The 26197-nt window shown below is 44.7% G+C and overlaps 1 protein-coding gene across 5 annotated transcripts in view; it reads left to right on the top strand.

The window, feature by feature from the left end:
• Positions 1–26197, top strand: part of SGMS1 (sphingomyelin synthase 1) — a 291005-nt gene that overhangs the window by 9642 nt on the left and 255166 nt on the right. For 4 of the 5 annotated variants that reach the window (XM_082673862.1, XM_082673859.1, XM_082673858.1 and 1 more), the window contains exon 2: positions 25539–25633. The gene's annotated coding sequence lies outside the window, so the exon portion shown is untranslated. Of the gene's footprint in view, positions 1–5661; positions 5742–25538; positions 25634–26197 lie in introns of all 5 variants that reach the window. The other variant, XM_082673860.1, reaches the window with a different exon arrangement.

Raw genomic sequence — 26197 nt, 5'->3', positions numbered from 1 at the left:
CGGACAGTCCTGTAAGAGGCATGTTATTATTATCCCTTTTTAGAGGTGAGGAGAGTGGGGCACGAGTAATTTGCCCAACAAAGTAGGAGGGCCCTGAAAGAGTTTAGCGTCTGGAGCCTTTGCCACTTGACAAAAATTACCAGAGTAAGTGCTGTTGGTGGGGCACCATTGTAGTTACCTAGGATTGTGAAGCACACATTAGCCCAGCAGGGCATACCCATGACCTTGGAGGTTTCTCAGCCTCCCTTGATGGTTCTCAGATTTCAACAGATATTAGAATCACCTGGAGTCTTGTTAAAACACCCTGTGCTGGGCCCATCCCCACCAGAGTTTTTGAGGCAAGTAGCTTGGGGTGGGACCTAGTAGTTTACATGTCCCAGGACAAGATGATGCTGATTCTGCTGGCCTAGGACCCCTCTTTGAGAGCCACTTCCATAAGCAGTACTCATGTCACTGAAGAGCCAGCGGCTCCTACTTCTAGTTACAGTCAGGTGAGATGATTTCAGATTGAGAAATTTTAAATACTGTCCACCTCATGAAATAAAAACTGAACTCACATGGTCCTGTTTGTGTATGCCAGCAGAGGGATGTCTGAGTCAGGGCAGCGCAGAAATTGCTTTCTGTCCTTGCCAGTGCTTGTGCCATGGGTTAGATGGGTGATAACCCGGGGTGGAGAGAAAATTTGGAAATGCAAGTCAAGATTTATTAGAAGCATGAACTGCCGTCAAATGCATCCCGCCTTAGGAAGATGACCTGAGTTTGTTTTTGTTTATAAATTTATTTATTTATGGCTGCGTTGGGTCTTTGTTCCTGCGCGCAGGCTTTCTCTAATTGCGTTGAGCGGGGGCTACTCTTTGTTGTGGTGCACGGGCTTCTCATTGCGGTGGCTTCTCGTTGCAGAGCATGAGCTCTAGGCACGCGGGCTTCAGTAGTTGTGGCTCGCAGGCTCTAGAGCTCGGGCTCAGTAGTTGTGGCACACGGGCTTAGTTGCTCCGCGGCATGTGGGATCTTCCCCGACCAGGGCTCGAACCCATGTCCCCTGCATTGGCAGGTGGATTCTTAACCACTGAGCCACCAGGGAAGTCCCGCCTGATTTGTTTTTATTTTGCTATTTTCCACCTTCCCCACTCCCTGCCATAGGCACAAAAAAGGCTTTGTGTCCACTGTTTAACCCCGTAGGAAAATTTAGGCACAGAGAAATTAAAAGTGTATGAAGATGCATAGCCTGACAATAGAGAGACAGAAGCTAATCTTATCTGACGGGGCTAATTGTAGTAGAAAACTGTTTGTAGGAAGGCACTTAAAAAAAACAAAGAAAAGAAAAGAAAAAGAAGGGCTGTGTACCTGTCTCTAGCTGTTGTGAGGTAAAATAGCTACCGTGTGTCCAATTATAACACAGCCTCACACACAGGAAGCCCTCACCAAGCGCGGTCCACTGTTACTCCAGCCAAAGTTTTCTGTTGTGCAGTTGAGACTGCACTTCCCCCATCTGAAGAATGTTACACATAAAACTGAGGAATTAGAAATTTTTAGAATTGAAAGGTTTTGTAGGAAATGGGGACTTAGGATTACCTTAGGATTACAAGTCAATTGTATCTAGGAAGAAATGTTCCAGATTTTCCCTGTGCCAGTTGTCACGGCTCTCCTGTGACCCCAGTAGCCGGGATTAGCTTGTGTGCTTGGTGAGGGGACGTGGCAGGGCAGAGAGAATGGGGGAGGGCCAAGGGAAGACTGGGGAGGGCAGACAGGCCTGAGCGTATACGCCAGACCTCCTCAGCCAGGGATTTACAGCGGCAGGGAGTGAACACACGGTGAGGGTCTGTTATGGGCCAGACCCCTGTTAGGCCTGGAGATATAGAGACGAGTGAGATGGGGTCTGGGTTCCTGAGGGGTCAGTGGGGGAGACAGTCATGTCCACGGATAAATGTCATGACCAGGTAGTGGGTGCAGTATGGCAGCTGCACACCAAGCACCCTGGGGTGGGGCGGGAGCGCTGGATGGGGAGGTGGCCTGCTCCCGGCTCCCTGTGTGACAGCGCACACGACAAGGTGAATAACACCATAGGCTGGCACAGGTGGAACTGGAACTCGTGTATTCCGGCTTTGTTTCCTTCTTTCTTTTGGTTTTGGGATTTCCATTTTGAGGGAGAGAATTCTGACCGCAGAGAGGAGTCTGGGCACATGGGCACTGTAAGAATCCAGAGCTGCAAGTGCCCTTCCAAACCACTTCGGAGGTCAGAGGGGCACATTCTAGTTTACTTTTTTTGTCTTTGACAACTGTGGCTAATTTTTCGCTATTTCCTAGGAATGTAAAACCTGCAGAAGATTAATGCCTTTCTATCTTTAAGGTACATCAGCTTTTAAAAGAAAGATTCTTTATTAAAAGCAAGGTTTTATTTGCCCTTAAGTCTTGGCAAAGTGCTAAATTCCACTTTCAGTTTTGTTTCAGTGGTTTGCCACTTCTCACTTTCCTTCTTCCCTCTTCCCCCTCCTTTCCTTAATACCCGTGCAAATACCATGCGAGCTAAGGCATAGTGCCAACACTGTGACCTTGGCAAACTTGGGCCTCGGCTTCCTTATCTGTAAGTGGAGAGTTTGGATTAGCTGACGCGCATAGTCACCTGGTCCCCACATCTGTGAGTCCTGTGACTAGGGGACACCTGTAAAGAGGGGCTCACGAACTCCATTTCATCAGTCGTTTATTCTCCTGTTAATAAAAAAGAATCTTATTTCAGAACCGCCTTCCCCAATCCTGTTAGTTGCACGTCCAAACCACTTTCTAGAAGCAGCAGCAAGTGGTTGATTCTTCACTGTGGTGTTTCCCAGCCTGTGATTGATGCCCCTCCTGGCAGGCTGCCTCTATTACAGGTGCACGGTGTGGGCTGTTCAGTGTTTTAGTCACAGGCGTACTGTGTGGATCCGGGAAGGAGGTTAGGACGGGTGACAGAAGGACAGACCGTAAGGGGCGATCAGCCTGAGGTTGTGCGGTGGGGTGGGTAATGCTCAGGATCCGGAGGGAGCTCCCGAGTCACAGGGCAGGTGAAGGTTAGGGCTGGGAGCAAAGGTCCCGGGAGACGGAGAGAGAGCTCGAGAAACCATCCCTGATGGAGCGGGGGAGGGGCGGCTGAAGGGGATTCCCCCCTCCAGCTGTGGGGGCAGGAGCGGAGGCTGGGGACATCACCAAGGGGAGAGAAAGCGCAGCTGGGGGGAAGGGAGCCGCTTCCCGCAAACACAGGCTGAGGGTTTGGGCTGAAGTCTGAAAAGGGGGTGGGGTGCCCATCGGCCTGAGGCCAGAAGGGAGGAGTTCATTGCTCCTAAGGAAATCAGGAGGGAGAGGGACGGGCTGGGTGGGTGGAAGAGGAGAGGACGGCCCGATGGGCAGCGTGCTGGGATCAAAACGGTGTCGTGAGAGAAACATCTGCGTGGGGCGATCCATGGCCTTCAGCCCGAGCCAGGCTGCTCTTGTCACCTGAGACCGAGAGAGCAAGTGGGGACACGTGTGGCTGTCCGTTTGGGCCACTGGCTTTCTCTCGTGTGAAATGGGAATAATCACTACGTCGCAGTGTTGTCCTTCTGAAGGCCCTTGGTACGTGCCTGCGGAGGTGACCTTGGGAGATGGCAGCAGTCTGAGAGGGAGGGGATAGTTTCCAGTTTCCCTTCCGCTCTGTGGCCAGTGTGTTGACCGTTCACTTGACTAGGTGGACCGCGAATGAGACTTTAAGAGATGGTGCCCTGGGACTGTCCATCTGTCCCCAACTTTGTGGCCGTGTGTTGTTGAGATTTTTATCACGTGGTCTCTCATCCGATCCCTTACGTTTCTTCCTGATCTTATCCCAGAGCCTGTCCCTGTTCTCCTGGCTGCGAGTTCAGTCTCTGCACCCTAAGATCCCAAGTGCACAGAATGGCCCATGTGTGTCATGACTCTCTGTGAAAGTCTTCGTGGTGGCCTCAGTCTCCAGCATGCGCCTTCAGACTCACTGGGACCAGCATTTCTGACTTGGATGAGGCTGAGTATACAAGTCTGGACAAAGCAAAGTCTCCATGTGCATGGAGTTTTCTTGGTGATGGGCAGACAGGACAATCAAGTCAACAAATGTGAGGCCCGCCAGGGGGTCAGGAGGCAGACCCTCAGCGAGCCTTGTAACAGCTCTGCACCCGCGCACACGGTCGGTCATTTGACATTTGCAGTACTGCTGCTGTTTGTGTAGTGACACCTGAGTTCCTTTGAAAGGCCCTGCAGAGTTAGCAGCAGTTGTGCTGGGCTGAGTTCCAGGTTTCCATCGGGGCCCTGATCATGGCTGGCTTTCCCCTCTCTTTGATTTTAGAGACAGAGACAGGGTGGTGTGAACACCCCCAGGAATATCTCAGGCCTCCTTTTGACCGTTTGTTTGAAGGCCCGATGAGTGGCCCAGGGGGTTCTTACTGGGGTCCATGGATGGGTTTCATGAAGCCATTGAAATCCAGTTTATCATTCTGGGTGTGTGCATTTTTCTGGTGAGAGTGTCTAAAGCTTTCATTAAATCCACCAGGAAGAGCTCTGAAATGTTTATTTATTTATTTAGGCCGCACGGCCCGCGGGATCTTGGTTCCCTGACCAGGGATGGAACCTGTGCCCCCTGCAGTGGAACCGCCAGGGAAGTCCCTGAAAGGTTTATTTTTATGAAAGTGGATGAAAAGATAGAATTGGGCCATTGAGAGCTTCTCTTTATTGCTGTCTGTCCCCTTTGTAGAGGAACTAACGTGATGTGATTTGCCTAAAGTGAGGAGGCAGACACAGGCCGAGAGCCTCAGTGCGCTTATCTGGGACTTGCCATTTCTGTGTCTTTTGGTGGGACACGTTCAGTTATTCCTCTGAGAAAAACGAGAACCAAAATGATAAAGCTGGCATCATGGAAGACCAGCCAACTCAGTGGGAGAGAGCGCGGGAGGTGTATGTGATGCCGCAATGTGGTTTTGTCATCCACTCAGCAGGAGGAGAAGGCTGGGTCTCAGGAAGAGAGCAGAAGATGCTTCTCAGATTTCTGAGTCTGATGGGCACTGACCGTAGGAGAGAGGACAGTCTAGGACTTTGGCTGTTGATGTCAAAGTTACCAGTTTTAGGATATTCCTCTGCTTGAGAAGTCCATAATAGTTTATGTAAATAATAAAGTTCATGACAATTGTCCTTCAAGATGAGGGTATGGAGGGTAGCTTTTAAGAGGGAGGGTGTTGATACCTACTATTTGATCCAGCAGTTCTACTTCTTGGGGTTTATTTTAAGAAATAATTAAGACCATTATTCATCCCAGAGCTGTTTGTCATAGTGAAAAGTTGAAAACCTAAGTATACAACAATTGGGGGTTGGTTAAACAAATGACATATATCCAAATAATCGAATACTTGGCAACCCTAAAAAATAATATCCAGAGGAATATTCTTAGAAAGTTGTTCAAAAAACATTGTTATGTACAAAAAGTTACATACTGCCTTTGTAAAAAATAAATTATTCAGAAAATACTAGTTGGGTGCCTACTATGATCCAGGAGCCCTGCTGGACGCTGGTGACAGAGTGATGAGCTAAGCAGTTATGTTTCCTGCCCTCAGTTAGCGTACAGTCTACTAGGGAAATAGTCAAGCCATATTGACTTTCTCATAAAGTTTTTTTTTTTTTTTTCTCATAAAGTTTTATAAATACTCATAGGAGGACTCCAAAAACAGTGACTCCTTAACAGGCACGTTCAACCACCTGTGAAGTCCAATCAGGTATGTCTCTGCATACTTGTTACTGGCTACATCCCTGACCTGAAGACACTGATTTGTTAGAAAGCTTGAAGTAAGTCACTGAGATGTGTTACTGACACTGCCTTACTGTCTGTCTTCCTTTCTCCCCTGCAGTTCGAGGCTCTGTGGGGGGAAGGGTGGTGGAGGCACAGTCATTTTGGGAGTGGGGGATATTCCCGCCCTACTTCCTGGCTTCTGTCCTCAGTGCTGTAGTCATCACAAGCCTTGTCACCAGCTCACCTGGAATTGCCTCTTGTTCACTGTCGCCTCTCGTGGGCCTCACATTGTTCTGACTTGGGTCCCTGACTTGTCATCTGTGGTGTTTGCAGCCACGTGGAGTAGTGCTTCATTCTTAGAAATCATCTAGTTTAAATCCTTTTTTGGAGCCTGGCGAAGCCGGGACTGGAATCTGTGTGTCCTGCCTGCCCGATGGACATCTTTTCCACTAGGCAAGAGCATGGCCATTCCTGGTCACCACAGCGAGGGCTCTTCCAAGCAGGTCTGCGTTAAAAACCACATGCATTTCAAATCGGTGACCCCACAAAACTGCAAGAAAGCTTAATTCCTTCAAAGGCAAAAGGGCAGCAGATTTCTTGAGGAAGAAGAAATGAACCACCGTCTCTGCTAGCGTGGCTGCTTGTCACAGTATGGAGACCAAGTTGAATTGGTGTTGGCAGAGTTTGGCAAGCGTGTATAAGGGCTGTGTTCTTAGCCAAACTTTGGGATCTTCTACCGTGTGCCAGCCATGTTAGCTCCCGGGATCCACACAGGAAGACGACGTGGGGGTCTGCTCTCTAGAGCCCCTCTCTAGAGAGAGCAGTGGAGAGATGGGCCCCATGACAATACACTGCGGTCTCATGCTGTGTGTACTAGTGACTGGGACTCGAGAATTTTGGCTAAAATGTTCAGGAAGTCAGTCCCTGGGGAGGGTGGGTTTGATCTGGACCCTGAGGAGGGGTGGGATTGCCAGGGGCACCGCTGACGTCAGAGTCCACGTGAGGGCACCTCCTGTAGACAGGCAGTGCATGGCCTGGGCTGACTGTTCAAGACCTCGCGGCGTTTATTTGCCCTTTAACCTAAATTTTGGCTTTTTTAAAATTTATTTATTTATTTATCTATCTATCTATCGCTATGCTGCGTGCTTGCGGGATAACCACTATTGTTTTTTTTCTTTTTTTTAATTTATTTTATTTTTGCTGCGTTGGGTCTTGGGTCTTCGTTGCTACGCATGGGCTTCCTCTAGTTGCGGCAAGCAGGGGCTACTCCTCGTTTTGGTGCGTGGGCTTCTCATTGCGGTGGCTTCTCTTGTTGCGGAGCACGGACTCTAGGCACATGGGCTTCAGTAGTTGCAGCACACAGGCTCAGTAGTTGTGGCTCGTGGGCTCAGTAGTTGTGGCTTGCGGACTGTAGAGCGCAGGCTCAGTAGTTATGATGCATGGGCTTAGTTGCTCCATGGCATGTGGGATCTTCCTGGACCAGGGCTTGGACCCATGTCCCCTGCATTGGCAGGCGGATTCTTAACCACTGCACCACCAGGGAAGCCCCACCACTATTGTTTTGATGTATATACCTCCCATCTTTTTTTCTGTAAATACTAGGTGTGCACCCAAATAGTAAAATAGTATTATTTTAACCAAATCTTAAAAGGAATAGTATTGCCAAAGCTAAATCTCAGCAGTTCTAGAATTGACTTCTAGGATACAAGTATAAATCTGAAATTTTATAAAAGTTATTAGTAATGCTATTATTAAAATCATAATAGAGTTTGGCATTATGGTATAAGAACTTAATTTCTTAGCATGTATGATCAGTATAGTGAACATTTGTGTTACTGGGTACATATGGACTTTCAGGAGGTGGAGGAGGGAGGAGCAAGGCTTTTATTCATGTATTTTATTATTTTTTAATTTTTTTCATTTATTTGTTTATTTATTTATTTAGGGCTGTGTTGGGTCTTCGTTTCTGTGCGAGGGCTTTCTCTAGTTGTGGCAAGTGGGGGCCACTCTTCATCGCAGTGCACGGGCCTCTCACTATCGCGGCCTCTCCTGTTGCGGAGCACAGGCTCCAGACACGCAGGCTCAGTAGTTGTGGCTCACGGGCCTAGCTGCTCCGCGGCATGTGGCATCTTCCCGGATCAGGACTCGAACCTGTGTCCCCTGCATTGGCAGGCAGATTCTCAACCACTGCACCACCAAGGAAGCCCTTATTTGTTTTATTATTTATTTATTTTGGTTTTTGAATTATTATTATTATTTTGGCTAGCTGTCAGTATGAGACACTGTAAGTGGTCGTTCGTCTCCAACTTACTAAACTTTTGACCAATAACTGACTTCTCTCCTCTTTAACTCCTGGACCTAAAGATTTCCTTGGTGATGATGATGCAGTTTCATTTGAAGTTATCCCTCACTCCAGCTTAGTGTGGTGATCAAAGGAGAATATGTCTGGGTAATATCAGAAGCACAAATAAGATCGTTGCCCTTATACAAATTTTTCCCTGATATTTTGGCCTGTGATTGCTGCTTCATGTAACCAGCTGAGAGAATAACACGTCCTTAAGCCTGGGCTCTGGAAGTGTGGCAGTGGAGTAGTGTAATTGGCTTTTAAGATAACAAAGCTGTTTTCCAAATCTCCATCTTCATCTCAGCTTTCACTGCCTGCACACCAATTTCAGCATCTCCCCTGGGGAAGAATGACAAAAGAACCTTTACAGAGGTAATATGTGAGAAATGTTTGCTCCTTCAAGGCACCTCAGTTCCTAACAATTGACTACTTTCGCTACAAGCAACCCTGGGTTGTCAGTAAGCATGCCTTTTGATATTGTTAGTAAGCATGCTATGTCGATGCTGTTATCTGCAAAGTACAGTGTTAGAAGTTTCTTTTATTCAAGCAGCCTTTTCAAATATGTAATAACCAGCCATCCACCCTGTCTTTGAATGTCTCGTGTAAGTACACGACAAAATCCCTTGGGTGTCACATAGTTTGCCTTTGGGTGGAGGAGAGTTTTATTCTGAGTTACATCTGGAATGCTCACCAACATTTGGAAATGAATCTTTGGATATTATCAGAGACTGTTTGAAAGATGTGCCTTGTTCATATTACTGATGTCGCCATGCTGATGTGTAATCTACGTGGTAATGCAATCACTGATCACATTGTCAGTCCAAGGATGCCAGAAATGACATTTGAAGAAAGCATTCTGCTCTTTGGCCTTCTATGTCGAAACCAAAGGTGGGATTTTGGCCAAGTATGGAAACTGGAGACAGTTTCAGTGGATCCTTAAATAAACATAGAAATCTCTATATATTTTATTTTTATAGGTTTAAAATTATAATATTTCTAAGATGTGACTGAGAATGTTCCAAATCTATATAATTTGCTTTTAAAAAGTACAAACATTTTTCATTTATTATTCTGTTTTAATTATAGTAAAATATACATAACATAAAATTTACCATTTTAACCGTTTTTGAGCATACAATTCAGTCACATTAAGTACATTCACACTGATGTGTGACCGTGATCACCATCCATCTCCGGAAGTTTTTCATCATCCCACGCTGAAACTTTGTGCCCATTAAACGATAGCTCCCCATTCCCTCCCCACTCCAGCCCCTGGCAACACCATTCTGCTTCTTTTGTCTATGAATGGGACTCCTCTAGGGACCTCATTTAAGTGAAATCATACAGTATTTGTCCTTGTATGTGGCTTATTTCACTTAGCATAATGTTTTCAGGGTTCATCCATATTGTAGGTTGTATCAGAATTTCCTTTCTTCTTAAGGCTGAACAATATTCCATTGTATGTATATACCACATTTTATTTATTCATTCATCTGTTAGTGGACACTGGGGTTTCTTCTACCTTTTAGTTATTGTGAATAATGCTGCTGCTATGCAGCATTTATTTGAGTTAAACGTCTTTAAATAGGATTTTTTTTTAATAAGGAAAAATCTATGCCTTCTTGTGGTCAGTTTTATCAGAGGGCTGCCATGTCCAAGTTAGGTCCAGGAAATGCCTACCTCACAGACATAAAAACACCCAAGCACTTTCAACAGTGTTCAGCTGAAAGCTTTAGTATTTGCCTGAGGTCAAGAGAGCAGTTTCATAATATTTCTGTGCAGCCTCAGCAGCGAACTTGGCAGCAACCTCGAGTGAGGCCTGTCAGGGTTCTTGGAAAACAGCCTGGTGTTTTCATATCTTTTGCCCTGATAGCTTCTGCCTGTCAGTACGTCAAGAGGGAAAATATGACAATAGCCTTGGTCCCTCAGCTCAGTCTTAGCTGGTGAAATTCTCATCCGAGCCCTTTCTGGATATGCAGATATGATTTACTTCAGCGGTTTGCTCTTCTGTGAGCCTGTTTCCCTGTCTGTCTGGGAGGGGAGCTAAGGGTCTGGGCTACAAGCTGTGTGCAGCCAGCTAGCACTCTTGATTTAAACTTGTATATTTTTCAAATCTGTGTGGCAGGGGAGGCCTGGTGGAGAATACAGAGCGGCAAACTCTCCCCTGACTCCGTGCGTGCAGTGGTCCCTTGGCTTAGTGGTGCATGGTCACACTGCAGTGACGTCTGAGGTACTTTTTTCTGGACATGTGGGAAACTGAGGTTAGCTTTCTGTTTTGTGGTAAGAGAAGTGAAATGTTTTGCCCCTTTACAGACTACATAAGAATCGAATATGATTAACCGTGGTTTAAACAAGGCCAGTCAAGTCTGTTTGCTTATGCTGCCCACATTTTTTCAAGGCACCTGACATATCTGCAGTGGAGGCCTGTCCATGAGTTTACTGACAGCACCATGGATTATAGTTTTATACTAAAGGTCTGTCTTCTTGCTGTATGATCTTTCTCTTTGTTTAATCAAGTTTTGGCATCTCTCTGGGTCTTTTTACTGATATGTATGTATATAGATTTATAGAGTTGTGGAGTAGATTTTAAAAAGTCCTTGATTTAAATAGGTGTCCTCTGGAACAAAATAACAGACAGGTTTGATCCTCAGTCATACAATTTATATATTTAGTTAGTCACTTTTGGCCATCAGTCAAATATTCTGCTTCAGAGAATAACTGTGATACTATCTGAATAAATTGTTTGATTCAGAATGCAAGATATAATTAGGGATGTGTCTCTTGGAAAAAAGATAATTGGGGTCTTTTTGTATCATTAAAATTTTGAGTGTAGCTAACTAATCTGGCACTGCGTCAGGTATCTAGGCAAACAGTTGCCAGTTTACAGTTGAAGTCTGCTTTACATTAGGCACTTGGAGGCCGAGTGGGCCTGCTGTTTCTGAGGTGCAGAATCTGCTGTACTGTGGCCCTCTGGTAAGTCACAGTGGTGGTTCTGCATGGGCCAGAGCAGGTGGTGGTGGGGATGTGGCAGAGATGTGGGGCTTCTGCCTGTGTTCCCCTGATGGACCGGAATACCAAGTGATCTGCGTCTTCACTGCTTCCGCATGCGCTAGCGGAGATAGGGCTCCACTCTCTCGGAGGTTATGATCAAAAGATGAATACGAGCAAATATCTGGAGGCTGTTTATACTCAGCGTGCCTGTATGTATCTTCCATCCTCTACTGAGCCCCCTTTTTTTTTCTTTTTTTTTTTTTTTTTGGCGGTACGCGGGCCTCTCACTGTTGCGGCCTCTCCCGTTGCGGAGCACAGGCTCCGGACGCGCAGGCTCAGCGGCCATGGCTCACGGGCCCAGCCGCTCCGCGGCATGTGGGATCTTCCCAGACCGGGGCACGAACCCATGTCCCCTGCATCAGCAGGCGGACTCTCAACCACTGCACCACCAGGGAAGCCCCTGAGCCCCTTTTTATCTGAATCTTCCCTGATCGCTCCAGTGAGATGGCCGTTCTCACCTTGCTTCTGACCCTCTGACATCGAAAGCTTCTTCATGTTCCTCCTTGACTGTCGTGGAGCCCCCTTCTTTCACTTCCTTTTCCCTCTTTGGGTCTTTGGGACTCCCTACATTTCTGGTTCTCTTATCTTGCCAAGAGTTCCTTCTCTGACTCCTTCCCTGGTACCTCTGCCTGATCCGTATGTGTGAATGTTTCTCGAGGTTCAGCCCTCAGTCTGCTTGCTGAGCAGGTCTGTGCAGGCTTGTGCAAGGGGACACTTCCCTTTATTGGAGGCGGGGTGGCGAGGGTTGGACCCACCGGGCAGAAAGGACTCTGATTGCTTACAGTTTGGGAGACGTGGTCAGAGTAGTAGAGGTCCTAAAACTCAGGCTGTGTGGGAAGGAGTGATGGAGAAAGTGCAGAACCTTTTTTGCACTGAGACCTCTATTTTAGGAGTAAACTCTAGGAGTCAGAACTATTGATGTATAGATTAAATCTGATCGTTCCTATTTATCTTTCCCATTTTCTGATTTGTATTTCATTTCCAGATTTGTTAATGTGACTCCTACTGAAATAAACAATGGCCTGTATTTCAAATTTTATGCTATTCTTAATGTTTGAAAATTCAGTCAATAATAAAATCTCAACCTGCTCACATAGGCTCTAGTTTGTCCTGTTCCTCTGTAGACACGTAGAGGACAAGTTTTGTATACTCTCCACAGTAACAAATGATTACAGTTAAATAGTATTAGAAATTGACTTTAAGAATTCATTTTTTTCTCTCATAGGTTTGTTGCCAGTTGCTTCTTTAAGATACATTGAAATGTTATGGCTGTTTAATTTAAAATAGTTACACAGCATTTCTTTTATGACTGTAGAGGTCTGCACAGCTTAGTTTTCTCTACCACTCAATTTTATTTATTGCTTTGAGTTAACATTTGGAGGTACTGTTTCTGATACCGTATACCTCAAGACTGTGGTTTCTTGGATTTTTTTCTTTTTTTTTTTTAGTTTTCTGAACTGCCTGGTAGATGTCTTCTTTATCAGATTCCCTTGTTTGTGGAGCCCAGAAGTTTATGAAAAATGAGAGAGGGGATATCAGATATTGGAAGGCACACAACATGGTGTAGTGAAAAGGCTTTTGAGTCTTGGCAGAGGTGGGTTTGGGTGCCTGCTCTGTCCATCACTGACAGTGGGATGTTGATCAGATTACTTGAGTTATTTGAATCTTATTCCCTCATGTGTAAAATGGGGATAACAATGCTCATCTCACAGGTTTGTTATGGGGTCATGTCTGTAAATCCCAAGCACCCTGGTCGGCGAGTAAGTGGTAGTGGTTATTACTGGGACTTCCTCTCCCGAGGCTAAAACATATTGGAAAGTGATTAGATTTCTGTTATTTTCTTTTATCATTTACCATTTCAGAGAATATGGAGGTAGAAATGAGGAAAGTCTAGACTGACTGAGAACCTCATTTTATTGTTGGATTGAATTCTTATCGTCTAAATTTGTACGTTTCTGTCTTTCCCCTGATTGCTTTTTCTGCTGTGGGATATGGTGTTAAAAACAAAATAGGGGGGCTTCCCTGGTGGCGCAGTGCTTGAGGGTCCGCCTGCCGATGCAGGGGACACGGGTTCGTGCCCCGGTCTGGGAAGATCCCACATGCCGTGGAGCGGCTGGGCCCGTGAGCCATGGCCGCTGAGCCTGTGCGTCCGGAGCCTGTGCTCCGTAAAGGGAGAGGCCACAACAGTGAGAGGCCCGTACCGCAAAAACAAACAAACAAACAAAAAAACCCAAAATAGTTTACAGTAAGATTTTTCTCTATCTAGAATCTTTGTAAATGAATCAGTCCTACTAGCCAGTTCCCTCTCCAGGGAGTGGAGGCTTTACATTTATTTTTTCTCATTTTTAAATGTTTTTATTATGAAAATATTTTGAACATTTAGAAATATAGAGAATAATCTAGTGAACATATATACCCAACCCTCAGTTTTATCAGATGTTTGTGTTTGATGTGTTTTGGTATACATATGTTATTATTATTTTTGAAACAAATATCCCATCTCCACTGGACTGTAAGTTCAGGGACCTTGCTGTCTGGTGCTTAGGACAGTGCTGGGTGAGGGGCAAGCTCCAAATAAACACTGTGTGTTCTTCTCCAGGGCCTTGCCCTCCCTTCTTCCCAGAGGTAACACTGTCACGGATAGGATAGCAAGCCACTGAGGAGGAAAAAGTATCATTCTAGATTCAGTCACTGATACAAATGTGCGTAAACTCAGGACTGCCCTCGAGGAATTTTTGTACCATGATGTAAGATAAGACAGATGAATTCAGAAATAGCTCCTCTAGAAACCAGAACATTCTCCCTGCATTTGCAGAGCCACAGAGTGGCTGGTTATCAGAAGTAACTGTTGGGATGAACTTTAAGAAGCAGAGATGGGGCTGGGCTTTCTAAGCTGACAGGACAGTTGAGCCAGAGCTCAGCAGTGGCAACAATTCCAGGGATTGGAACTAGGTAGTTCAGGGTGGCCTGGACTCTGTTCTCGGAAGGGAGTAGCAAAAGAAGAATAAAGCGGCCACAGAACAAGACTATTGAGCTCTTATTACATATAACTAATAGTACTAGGTCCTTAATGGGCAGCATAGCATATTAGATGAAAAACCGACCTTCTGGAAGCATACCATCCTGGACTGAAGTTTAGTCCCCTCTTTTTCTGGCTGTGTGGCTGAGGTAAGCCACTTAACCTCTCAGCTTCAGTCCTGATGTGAGGGCCGTTCTCACTTTGGCTACTGAAGGTAAGAGCACTGAATTGAGTTCTTTTTTGTTTTTTTTTTAAACATCTTTATTGGAGTATAATTGCTTTACAATGTTGTGTTAGTTCCTGCTGTATAACAGAGTGAATCAGCTATACATATATCCCCATATCTCCTCCCTCTTGCGTCTCCCTCCCACCCTCCCTATCCCACCCCTCTAGGTGGTCACAAAGCACCGAGCTGATCTCCCTGTGCTATGCGGCAGCTTCCCACTAGCTATCTGTTTTAAACTTGGTAGTGTATATATGTCCATGCCACTCTCTCACTTCGTCCCAGCTTACCCTTCCCCCTCCCCGTGTCCTCAAGTCCATTCTCTACGTCTGCGTCTTTACCGAATTGAGTTCTTGCCCAGACATTCCATTCTGTTTTAAGAAGTCATCTTGCCTGTGGGCATTCGAAATAGGCAGCTAAATGATGAGAAGTGTGACTTTTTGGTTGGTCACAAATGTACAGAGTGACCTCACGTACGTGAAGTCACGTACAGAGTGACAGTACAAAGGGAACTCAGCTAGCCTGCCAAATCTGCACTTCTCTAGTACCTTGTGAAAAGACCGTCCTCTTCTAAGTCATCAAGACCAGAACCAGAGAGGCACCGACAATTCCTTCTCCTTTACCCCTGTGTCCCTCCAGTCGCCAAAGCAAGGTCATTTTACCTCTTTATTATCTATTGTATTCATCCACAGTCCCAGGCCCTCATTGCTTCCTGCCTGGATTTCTGTATGTACAGCTCTCCACTTTCTGCCCTGTCTTTATTCCATTCTCCCAACTGTTGTCATAGTCCTTTACCTCAACTGCAAGGATGACCATGTGAGTCCCTGCTTAAATGTGTCAGTGGTTCCCATTGCCCTTAGGAGAAAGCCTGAGCATCATTTGAGCATGAGTCTCCATTGTTTGTCCCTTGTCATCCTCACTTACTCTTTCCCTTCCCTAGTGGGTCCTGCTTCCATGCCTTCTGCCCACTTAGAAGACTTTTCCCCTGCTTGGCTCATCTTGTTTACACTCATGTTTCAAGACTCAACTCAAGCATCACCTCCTCTGTGAGGAGCACCGCCTTCCTAAGCTGCCCAGCGGTCTGGGCTGGGCTTCCCCCCCCTGCCCCGCTGACGCCTGCCTCTGTTATTCCACCAAGCGCACTGGGTTGGGATGGGCCACTTAGCTGTTTCCAGAGTGAATGCGCTTGAGAGCACAGCCTGTTTTGTTAAAAAAAAAAAAAAAATCTCATGCTTCTTCATGCCTAGCCTGGTGTCTGACACATATGAGACTCTCGAAAAAGATTAGTAGGATATACACGAATAAGAAATTACTTTTTTATCTTCCTGAAACCAGGAAGACTGAAGCTGGGTAACAGAAGCTTTCCTCCTTCCCACCTTTCTGTCTGTATCCATTCCAGCATCTGCTCAACAGCCCAGCTGTGATGGAAGAGAAGCATATGGTTGACTTGAAAGAGGCAGTTGGGATGTGACTGCATGTAAAATATATTCACCTGCCCCCCCACCCCCCCACCCCCGCGCCCCGTACAGGATGGCAGCAATGACACCTCATATTTGTCCTTTTATTTGCATTCTTCTCCTTAAGTGTCGCCACAGACGTGATCTCATCTGGTGCAAGGGCCTGGTAGCCTGAGTGCTGGATGGGAGCTTGCGATAATGCCAGCTTTGTAGATGCAGAAAGGGAGATAAGGGGCGAAGAAATTTGCCCAAAGATAGTGAGTTGCTAGTGGCGGAAGAGACCAGACTTTGAGCTGAAGACGTCTGCCCTTTCTTCTCTTTTATAACCGGCAGAACTGAGTTGTATCAGATTGATGTTTTCACCTATCATCATTGAAAAGGAAGATGGGCAGAAGAGGTGGTGTAAAAAGTGTTCTGTGTATTAATTTTGCTTGCAGGTGTACTTTTTAACTGTTAATTTCCCTAATCTTCCTTCAGTTCTGGTTAAGTGCTCAGGGTGGTGGTGTCACTGGGTTCATTTGGCTGAAGTAGCTGAGGCCCATTAAGTGGTGTTCTGTGACCTGCTTTGGGCAGAGATGAAATTGCCACACTTCACTTGGTCAGTTTGGGAATAGTATTGACTTCAAACAATTTTCCTGCTTCACAAGCTAATAAAGTGACAACAATAAAAGCTTAGTCCTTCTTAAATTGTACTCTTTACGTTCTATTAAATCCTTTAAAATGAATTTTTTTTTTCCGTTCTGGAATTGTGGAGTCTTTGCGTAAACTTATGCAGGACAAGAAAATGGCTCTCTAGCATTCAACAGTCACATTGTTAGCTTGCAGGAATTTATACATTTTGAAAATTGCAGCCTCTGAAGTGGGCTGTTGCAGGGAAACCACACCTACATGTTTAAATTAAATTCTGGGCTCCTGAAAGCAAAGATGAAGGCAGAGTGAGATTGAAAATGCAAAGGGAAAAACAATCAGGACTCAACCAAGATATGTTCAGACAGCAAGCAAGTCTTGGACGGTAGTCTTTCGGTTACTTTTTTGTGGCGGGGGGTGGTGGTTACTCTCTCCGTTGATCTCTGGCAAATCTGTCTAGTTTTGTTGTTTTATCAGTCCTCATTCTTCTTGATCACTGAGTTATTCCAGCCCCTCTGCCCGCTGCCTGCATGAAACCTCTCTTCTCTTGGCTTTTATTATACAAGAAATGGTATTCTCAGTCTCCTCCTGTCTCTTCCCTGCTAATGGCTTCTTCTCCCACCATCACTCTACCATCCACACTCATCAGTGGTTTTCACTTTATTTTGGTCCCTGATGGCGTTTGTGTGGGACATAGCGGTTTTTCCATATCTGGGTGTTTCTACTTGTTTGTCCTGCTGTCTTCCCAGACTCAGTAGCTTAAAAACAAATGGACTTTGCAGTGTTTGTGGTGGGAAAGATCATTTGTTTCATTATCTCGTGTTAGAATTAAGTAAATTAAAGCTCAGGGAGGAGACGTGACTGGTGTAATTTCGCACAGCCATCATTTGGCGAAATCAGGCTAGAAACCAAGGTTCTTGACCGTCTGTACATCTCAGAGCCTCTGCGTGGACTTCTTCTCACTCACCGACTCTTCACGGTCTCCTGTACCATTACTGTTTCCTCAGCAAGGAACTTCAGAGCTATTTGACCTTCACATGTCCCCTCCTTCCCCACAAACCAACTTACCAATTCTTTCTCCGATTTAAAATTCTATTCTTTAATAATTAAAGAAATTTACCAACAGTAAAATTCACTTTTTTGGAGCATGTAGTTCTGTGAGTTTTAACACATGCATATAAACAGCATTTAGAATAATCTATCGCCCCTCAAATTGCCTGGTGCTGCCTTTTTGTAGTCAAACTCTCCCCCTCCCCCTGACTCCTGGCCACACCGATCTGTGCTCTGTCACTATAGTTTTGCCTTTTCCAGAAAATCATGTAAGTGGGGTTATATGGACCATATCCCTTGGAGACTGACTTCTTTCATTTAGCATAATGCATATGAGATTCATCCATGTTGTATGTATTAATAGTTTGTCCCTTTTTATGACTAAGTAGTATTCCACCACTGTTTGTTTACTCATTACAGCAGCACTGTGTGAGAATCTTAGTGGCTCTGCATTTTTGCCAGCATTTTATATTGCCAGTTTTTAAAATTCAACCATTTTGATAGATGTGTAATGGTATCTCATTGTGATTTTAATTTGCATTTATTTCTCTAATGATTAATGATGTTGAACATCTTTTCATGTGCATATTTGATGTTCTTCTGCCTGTTAGGTATATCTGTATTCCTGTCCATCATGATGTTTACTTCACCCACGGTCATTGTCATAACCCTATTCCATGTGGTTATTGTGCCTAGCTTTCTGTGTCAGCATTGTTTCCCAGGTACCCCAGTATGTTCCAAGGTCAAGGCACTGAGCTAGGAACTTTATGTACATAGTCTCATTTTACTCTTACAAAACCCCTGTGAGATAAGTGGTGTCTTCTATTTTTATGGAGGAGGAATAAAGACCCCATGTTCAACAGATATTTATTGAGTACCTACTGTATGCTATGAGCCAGTTATTATACCCATTGACTAGTTCTGTGACTTTGGGCAAGTCATTTAATCGCTGAGTCAATTTTCTTATCTGTTAAATAGGGATCTATATATCACCGTATTTTCTCTCAGGGTGATTGAGCAGAGGTTTTAAAGAAGAACATAGACGGTCTGGCCATGGTATATACTGAGGAAACATTGGCAGTGGTTCTATTGTTCTCTTCAAACACTTCATACTGTCCTGAGGCTGTTTCTGCCCCTTGCTGGCTAACTTCCTCTGGAAAATTGCCCCTTGGCCGGTCTCCTCCTCCACTCTGCATCAATATCAGGACCAACACAAGATTCAGCCTTTTGTTTTTAAGAAATCTGTTTCTCTGGTTGCTCTGTGTAGCTCACTAATGAATTGGTATCAGTTGATGGAGAAAGAGATGGGATTGAACAAATTTTGAAAAGCAGACCTACAGTGCTGCAGTTACTCCTTCATCCCTCCTCTAAAGGCAGAGGACCAGTTACCATGGAGATTACTGGTAGCTAACCTGGGGGCTGTGTTCCTAAATTCACATTTCTTACTTTGAATACCTAACCTGAGGTATGGCAAAAGGGGTACTAGGGAGGGACCTTATCTCTCAGAGCAATGGTGTGTGTAGTGTTGCTGGAATGTTTGAAATTTGTCATTTACTAGTCATTTAATCAAGCTTTTTTTCTTTGTTAGCCAGATAATTGGGGATGATTTCCAGGAAACTGGAAGTACTTTGAAGAGGGGCTGGTGTTTGAAATGAGTGCTTAAGATTCTCTGAAGTCAGTAACAGAAAAGTTAAATGAGCCAAATGCTTTACTCTGAGTCCATTCCAGCTTCAGTGTTTATGTAAGAATGTCTTACTTTTACTAATACCATAAAGGGTTGATCTAGTTGGCAAGGTTATTCTGTTTAGGGTGAGACAGAAAGAGAAAATCATAATATGAGTAAAAAAAAAAAATCATCATGGTACCAAGATGGCATTTTACAAATTGTCATCATCCATCATGGAGTATGAGAGGCTTTGCTTGTGGAAGCAAGGGTGTGCTTAAAACTGGCTCCCTGCTTTTACCTCTTCGGTAGCTAGAGCACGTTTTCAATTGTTAAGCATGTATCCAACGCTTACCATGTTCCAGGTCTATGTTAGGTATTAAGTCTCCTTAATCTTCACAGTAACCATCTGAAATAAAAGATAGCCCCATTTTACAAAACATCGTGTGGAGAGGCCATTTGACTTATCCAGTGTGACCCTGTGAGGAGGTGGCATTGAGCCCTGGTTCTCTGACTGTGCCTGCTGCTCTTATTGGAACCCACTCTGCCTCAATCTGCCTGTCACGGAGGCATGACAGCTGCTGCCTGCTGAGTGCCAAGAAAGCCAGCACACCTTCTCCCACTGTCGCATCTGTTTCTTTCATGGGGGCTGTTTCCAAGACCTAAGGTCAACACTTGCCTACCACAAGCCCTGAGATCGGGTAATTTTATTTTGTCCAGAAGGCCCATTGTAGAAAGAACGTGAACTTTAAGTCAGAGAAAATGTTCAAGTGGTGTCTCCACCATTTTGTCACCATTGCAGGGCCTTCTGGCTGGTCTTGGGGGCCTGAAAAAGCTGCCTAGGGTAGTGGTTAAGAATGTGGATTCTGGAGTAAACTGGTTTCAAATCCTTGTTCTATCAGCTGTGTGACTTATCAGCTGTGTGACTGTGTACAACTTAATTGCTTTCTATGCCTCATTTTCCACCATCTGTGAAATGGGTGTAGCAATAGTTCCTACCTCACAGGGATAAATGATTGTAAAGAGACAAATAAGAACTGTCAAGAGGTTGAGTTGAAATAATCCCATTTTGGTCATCTTGGTCATCTAGTGCAATTGTTTCTTTCAGTGACATGATAACGAGCTTCCTTGAAATTTATAGTAACTTTCTTCTCTCCTTCTTGCCCAAAGTGAAAGAATTTCACATTTTTTTAATTTAATGCCAGCACAAATATTTGCTACCACGATTTTACTAGAAAAACAGATTAAATTATCACAAAATTACTATCTCCACCTAAGAAATTGAATTAGTAAATCTAAACAGGATGTTTTTTTGTCTAGAGAATACCTAAGTGTTTTTTGTAGAATTACTATACATAAAATTAGGTATAGTAAACAACAGTCTCATTTTTTAGGTGAATATATGAAAAACACAACCAATTCTATATTAAAAAAACAACAGCAACACCCTATTTTATTGAAATGATTTGACTCCCCTTCTTTAATCTTGAATTTGGCTGGGTGGCATTTGAATTAACTTTTTTTCCCCTTCAAGTTGACTGCCGTAAGAGGGGACCATAGCTGTGAGTCCACCAGGAGGACAGCAGTCTCTGAATTGAGCGTAGGTCTACAAGTCAAATTTGACTGATAACCCGTGGGCAACGTGGTGCTGGCTGAGTCTGCATCCTTATTCCGAAGTCTGTCCTGATGTCCTGTGACTAATATGTTCCAGCTGTCTGGGTCACTACTTTGGAGTACTATTTATTTGCAGCGGTGATGCTGCAAATAGGAAAAGCTTTCCCTTTTGTTGGTTGAAAGCTTTGCTGGTAATTAGCAAAACAGGCATGCCTCTTATTTGGAGAGAGACTGGAAAAGCGGCTGAAGAGTCAATTGTACGTAACCACTTTGGAAAACGATCTGGCATTACCGAGGAGAGTTGAACGAACATATGTGGTCCCAAGCCCAGCTCTCTTCTCCTAGGTATACGCCCTGGAGAAGTTTGCTGTGTGCACCGGGGGATGAGCAGTAGAATATAAATGCAGCATTATTCATAACAGCAAAAACTGAAAAATCCCCAGATGATCCTTAACAGTAGAACAGAGCAGTAAATTGTGGGTATGTTCACATAGTGAGAACTATATGTTGGTGAAAAATCAGCTACAGTCACATGAGTCAACAGGGATGAACCTCAAAATCAAAATCTTAAGAGGCGAGTCTGGAATACATACAGTCCTGGTTTCCTTTGTATTAGGCTTAAAGCCAGGCAGAACACAACAGCATATTGAGAATACAGATGTGGTAAAACCATACAGAGGAGGAAAGGATTGACTCAAGATTCAGGCCTGTGGTTATCTCTGGTGGGGAGAGTGGAGGGGTTGAGGTACAGGAAGGGGTACACAGGCCTTTTGTTTGTTTGTTTGTTTTAAACAAAAGTCAAAACAGAACCTAGCACCACCAACTGGGTATTAACATACATGGGATTCATTTTATTATTCTTTAAGCTGACATATGTTATTATATTAGTTATCACTGCATAACAAGTTACCTCAAAATTTAGTGGCTTAAAAGTGATAAATCTTCATCATCTCACACAGTGTCTGTGTGGGTCAGGAAACCAGGAGCAGCTTCGCTGGATGGTTCTAACCAGGGGAAGGTCACATGGGGCTGCAGTCAGGATGTCAGTGGAAGCAGCCATCGTCTGAAGGCTTGCCTGGCCTGGAGGATCTGCTTCTCAGAAGCCTTACTCACCTGGCTGTTGCAGGAGGCCTCGGTCCTTACCACGTGGGCCTCCCTCTAGGGCGGCTGGAGTGTCCTCATGACCATGACGTGGCAGCAGGTTTCCCTGCCAAGGCAGTGAGAGGGAAGCTGCTCTTTGGACCTGGCCTTTGAAGTCACACCCCATCCTTTCCCCAATATCCTATTAGCCACACATGCCAGCCCTATTCAGTGTGTGTGTGTGTGTGTGTGTGTGTGTGTGTGTGTGTGTGTGTGTGTGTGTGTGTGTGTGTGTGTGTGTGTGTGTGTGGTACTTCACAAGAGCCTGAGTGCCAAGAGGCAGGGGTCATTGGGGGCCATCTGGGAGGCTGGCTACCATGGTAGGCACTTTTAGTTTTTTATTTTTTAAATTAAATTTTTTTTATTGTGTGTGTTTGGTCTTTGTTGCTGCTCACGGGCTTTCTCTAGTTGCGGCAAGTGAAGGCTACTCTTCGTTGCGGTGCGTGGACTTCTTATTGCGGTGGCTTCTCTTGTTGCGGAGCACGGGCTCTAGGCGTGCGGGCTCAGTAGTTGTGGCATGTGGGCCCTAGAGCACGCAGGCTTCAGTAGTTGGCACGGCAGGCTCAGTAGTTGTGGCTCACGGGCTCTAAAGCGCAGACTCAGTAGTTGCAGTGCATGGTTTTAGTTGCTCCGTGGCATGTGGGATCTTCCCGGACCAGGGATCAAACCCATGTCCCCTGCGTTGGCAGGCAGATTCTTAACCACTGCGCCACCAGGGAAGTCCAGCACTTTTAAATATATTTCACAATAAAAGTTTTAATTTAGAGACAAACTAAATTGGTCAGCTTATTTTTCTTTAGGAATGATGCAGGCATCCATTTAAATGAAAATTACTAGAGATGCTGAAGGTGTTACCAATCAGTATGGGTTGGAAGAAAAGTCAGTGGTTTAATCTGAGTAACTAAGTGGCGGAGCCTGCCTGACGGGAATGTCCAAGGGGCAGGGAGCGGGTGGAAGGGCAGTGAAGAGAGGAACTTCAGTAACACTCACACCAGGACGTGTGGTATAGAGATGGGATTGTATGTATCTAGACTTCATCCCACCTATACCTAGATCTGGCAAAAATCTGGGGCTCCTGAGTTTGAAGCGAATTCTCCAAAGCAGGGGCTATTGGGAGCTTCCTGGACGCACTGTGATATTAAAACCCCTACCAGCTTCACACGTTGTCCCAAGACCATCTTTAATGAAAAAGGAGATTCCATCCCTCACTCCCTTCCCCCGCATGTAAGGGTGTGGCTGGAAATGAGCTAGGCAAGTAAGGATAGGAGTTTTGGCTTTAAAATTCATGCAATGGGTGCTTCCCTGGTGGTCCAGGGCGGTGAGACTCCACACTCCCAGTGCAGGGGGCCCGGGTTTGATCCCTGGTCGGGGAACTAGATACCGCATGCCGCAACTAAGAGTTCGCATGCTTCAACTAAAAGATCCCACACGCGGCAATGAAGATCCTGAGTGCTGCAACTAAGACCCGGCGCAGCCAAAATAAATAAATAAATAAATATAAAAGAATTCATACAATGATTGCATTCAACTCCATAATGCATATCTGTTTCAATATTAACAGCTTTAATATTACTGATTCACTTGCTTATCTTTCCCTCACCAAAATCCGTGAGTAAAGTTGATGTTTCCAAAGATACATCATGTTTTTTCCCTTGGTTTTGTGTTGCTGTTGGCGTAACTTCTTGATCAGTATTCCTGGGGTCCAAGTGCTCTTGTTGGTGAATCATATCCTATCTTTTTTGTGAGTTGCAACATCCTTGTGAACAGGTGCTCCAACCCACAGGAGAGGTAGCTGCCTGGAGAGGTTTTCTCAATTTTTAATACTTTAAAAAATAATTTAATACTTAAAAAAAATAATTTATTTATTTTTGGCTACGTTGGGTCTTCCTTCGTTGCTGCGCGCGGGCTTTCTCTTTGTTGCAGTGGCTGCTCTTTGTTGCGGTGTGCGAGCTTCTCACTGCGGTGACTTCTCTTGTTTACGGAGCATGGGCTCTAGGCGCACAGGCTTCAGTAGTTGTGGCACGTGGGCTCAGTAGTTGTGGCTCGTGGGCTCTAGAGCACAGGCTCAGTAGTTGTAGCGCACGGGCTTAGTTGGTCCGCGGCATGTGGGATCTTCCAGGACCAGGGCTCGAACCCGTGTCCCCTGCATTGGCAGGCGGATTCTTAACCACTGTGCTACCAGGGAAGTCCAGAGGTTTTCTCAATTTTTAATCAAGCTAGTGAGCGGAGGAGACAGGACTAAAAGCCAGGTGCAGGGGTCCCTGACTAGCTTTCCTCAGACTTTTGTACACCAGCATCTTCACATGGTAGACATCAAGACCTCTAAACCTTTGCGCATTGCGTGCAGAATTTTGGTGATCAGCAGATGAAGGGCAACTTCAGGCCATCATGCAGGGTAGTTTTGATGCTGCTTCCATCTTTATTGGCAGAGCAGTCAGTGTCTGTGCCATTATATTCTGTTGTATTTTGCCTTTTATAAAAATGAATGGAAAATCTTCAACAGCGAGTGGTAATTGCCTTTCTGTGTGGCAGCGATAAAAATTACCTGGCGTGCCATGTGAGCCTTGTTTTACTTTCTTTGGCCAATAGCGTGCTTTCTTGAGAAAGAAGGGAGAAAAATGAAATACATATATATAAAATGTCAAAAATACATTAAGGGTTATTGTGTTTCAAAGGGAAGTATAATGACTAATAGTCATTATAGTAATTAGTAATCATAATTATAGTATTATTGGTACTATTAAGAATGATTATTAATATATACTCTCAGGGAGTAAACTGCAGTGTGTGCGTGCCCCTCCCCCCCTCCCCGCCCCTTCCCCACAATGACATGCGGCTGTGTTGTTTGGCTGTTTGGCTTTGAGGTTGGTTTTCAGGAGGGTGTCATGTTATGGGGTAGGGAGCGTGGGGACGGCCTGTGAATTTATGTTCCCTTCCTAGCTGATATAAGTACTGTGCTTTCTCCTTTCCTAGTGAGATAAGCCCTGAGCTTGAGGTCAGAAGACCTAAGTAGCAGTTTCATGTCTGATGTTTTGAATGTCCTATATCATCTCTGACACTTAGCTGCCTCCTCTGGAAAATGGAATCAGTAAACACCGCTTGCCTCACAGGGCTGTGAGGTGTGGTGAGGTGTGGTGGAGGCCATCAGGCCCTCGGGCCACTGTACCCTAGAGTACGTATTATAGTCGAGTGGAGCAGCATGTCTGGTGTGGTTCTGTGAGGGTACATGAGTGCCTTCTAAGTGTAGTCTCAGAATCCAAGGTCAGAGTCAAGCTCCGGTCCTTGAAGCCCCAGTTTTTGTTCACGTGGAAGTTTAGGCTACATCACTGCCCTGAAATTTATGTGAATTAAAAGAAACTTACTGAGGAATTCCTTTGTTCCAGAAGTTCCTTGAGTGGGTCAGGCCAGTGGTTGTTCCCTACATTCAGTACGTGATGGGATTATTTTTTTCTCTTTTCACTTTTCTCCTTGCTTAAAAAACAGTTTCAACAGAATTTTAACCTACAGGCTTGACATATATTAACACTGTCTCAACTGAAATGGCATTAACTTAATAAAAACCTTTGGTGGTAACGTGTTTTGCTTATTCTTGCAGGGCGAGGACAGCATGAACATCCATAAATGTGCCTCTGGGCATATTTAGCCGTTCGTTTTTGATTAGGAAAAAGAAGACGGCCATCCACTTGAAAGGTGAGTAAAGATTTCTGTGCGTCTTTTTATTATAAAAATGTTCAAACATACTGAAGAGTTAAAAAATGGACAGTGAGTTTACATTTAACAGTTGTTAGCATTCTGCCACATTGTGTGTACCTGTGTGTGTGTGTGTAGTAGGTTTCTACTGTTTTCTGCTGAAACATGTGAAAGTAAGTTGAAGAGATCATGACATTTTATCCTCAATTCTTGGGGATGCAGTTCCTAAAAATAAGAATATTCTCCCCTGAGGGACATTTTGGAACATTCATAAACTCCATGACAGAATCATTTAATTAAACACAGTTACAGTTTCCTATTAAAAGATGTAATTTTGAATTTATGTTCCCTTCCTGGCTGATATAAATAAGGTCAGATTTAAAAAATATTTAAACAGTGACTTACTTAATGGACAGACCTATATAGTGAATTTGTTTGATATGGAAAACATCTGGAAATGAAGGATTGGAATTTGCACTACACGCGTGTGCCCTGTATAAGAGAGGATTACTGTGCTTTCTCTGTTCCTGGTAATCTGCCCATCTGGCCCGCTGTAGCTGATGT

The sequence above is a fragment of the Grampus griseus genome (assembly GCF_964374135.1).
Source record: "Grampus griseus genome assembly, chromosome: 16".
Taxonomy (NCBI): Eukaryota; Metazoa; Chordata; class Mammalia; order Artiodactyla; family Delphinidae; genus Grampus; species Grampus griseus.
This window is presented reverse-complemented; position numbering and strand designations above follow the sequence as displayed.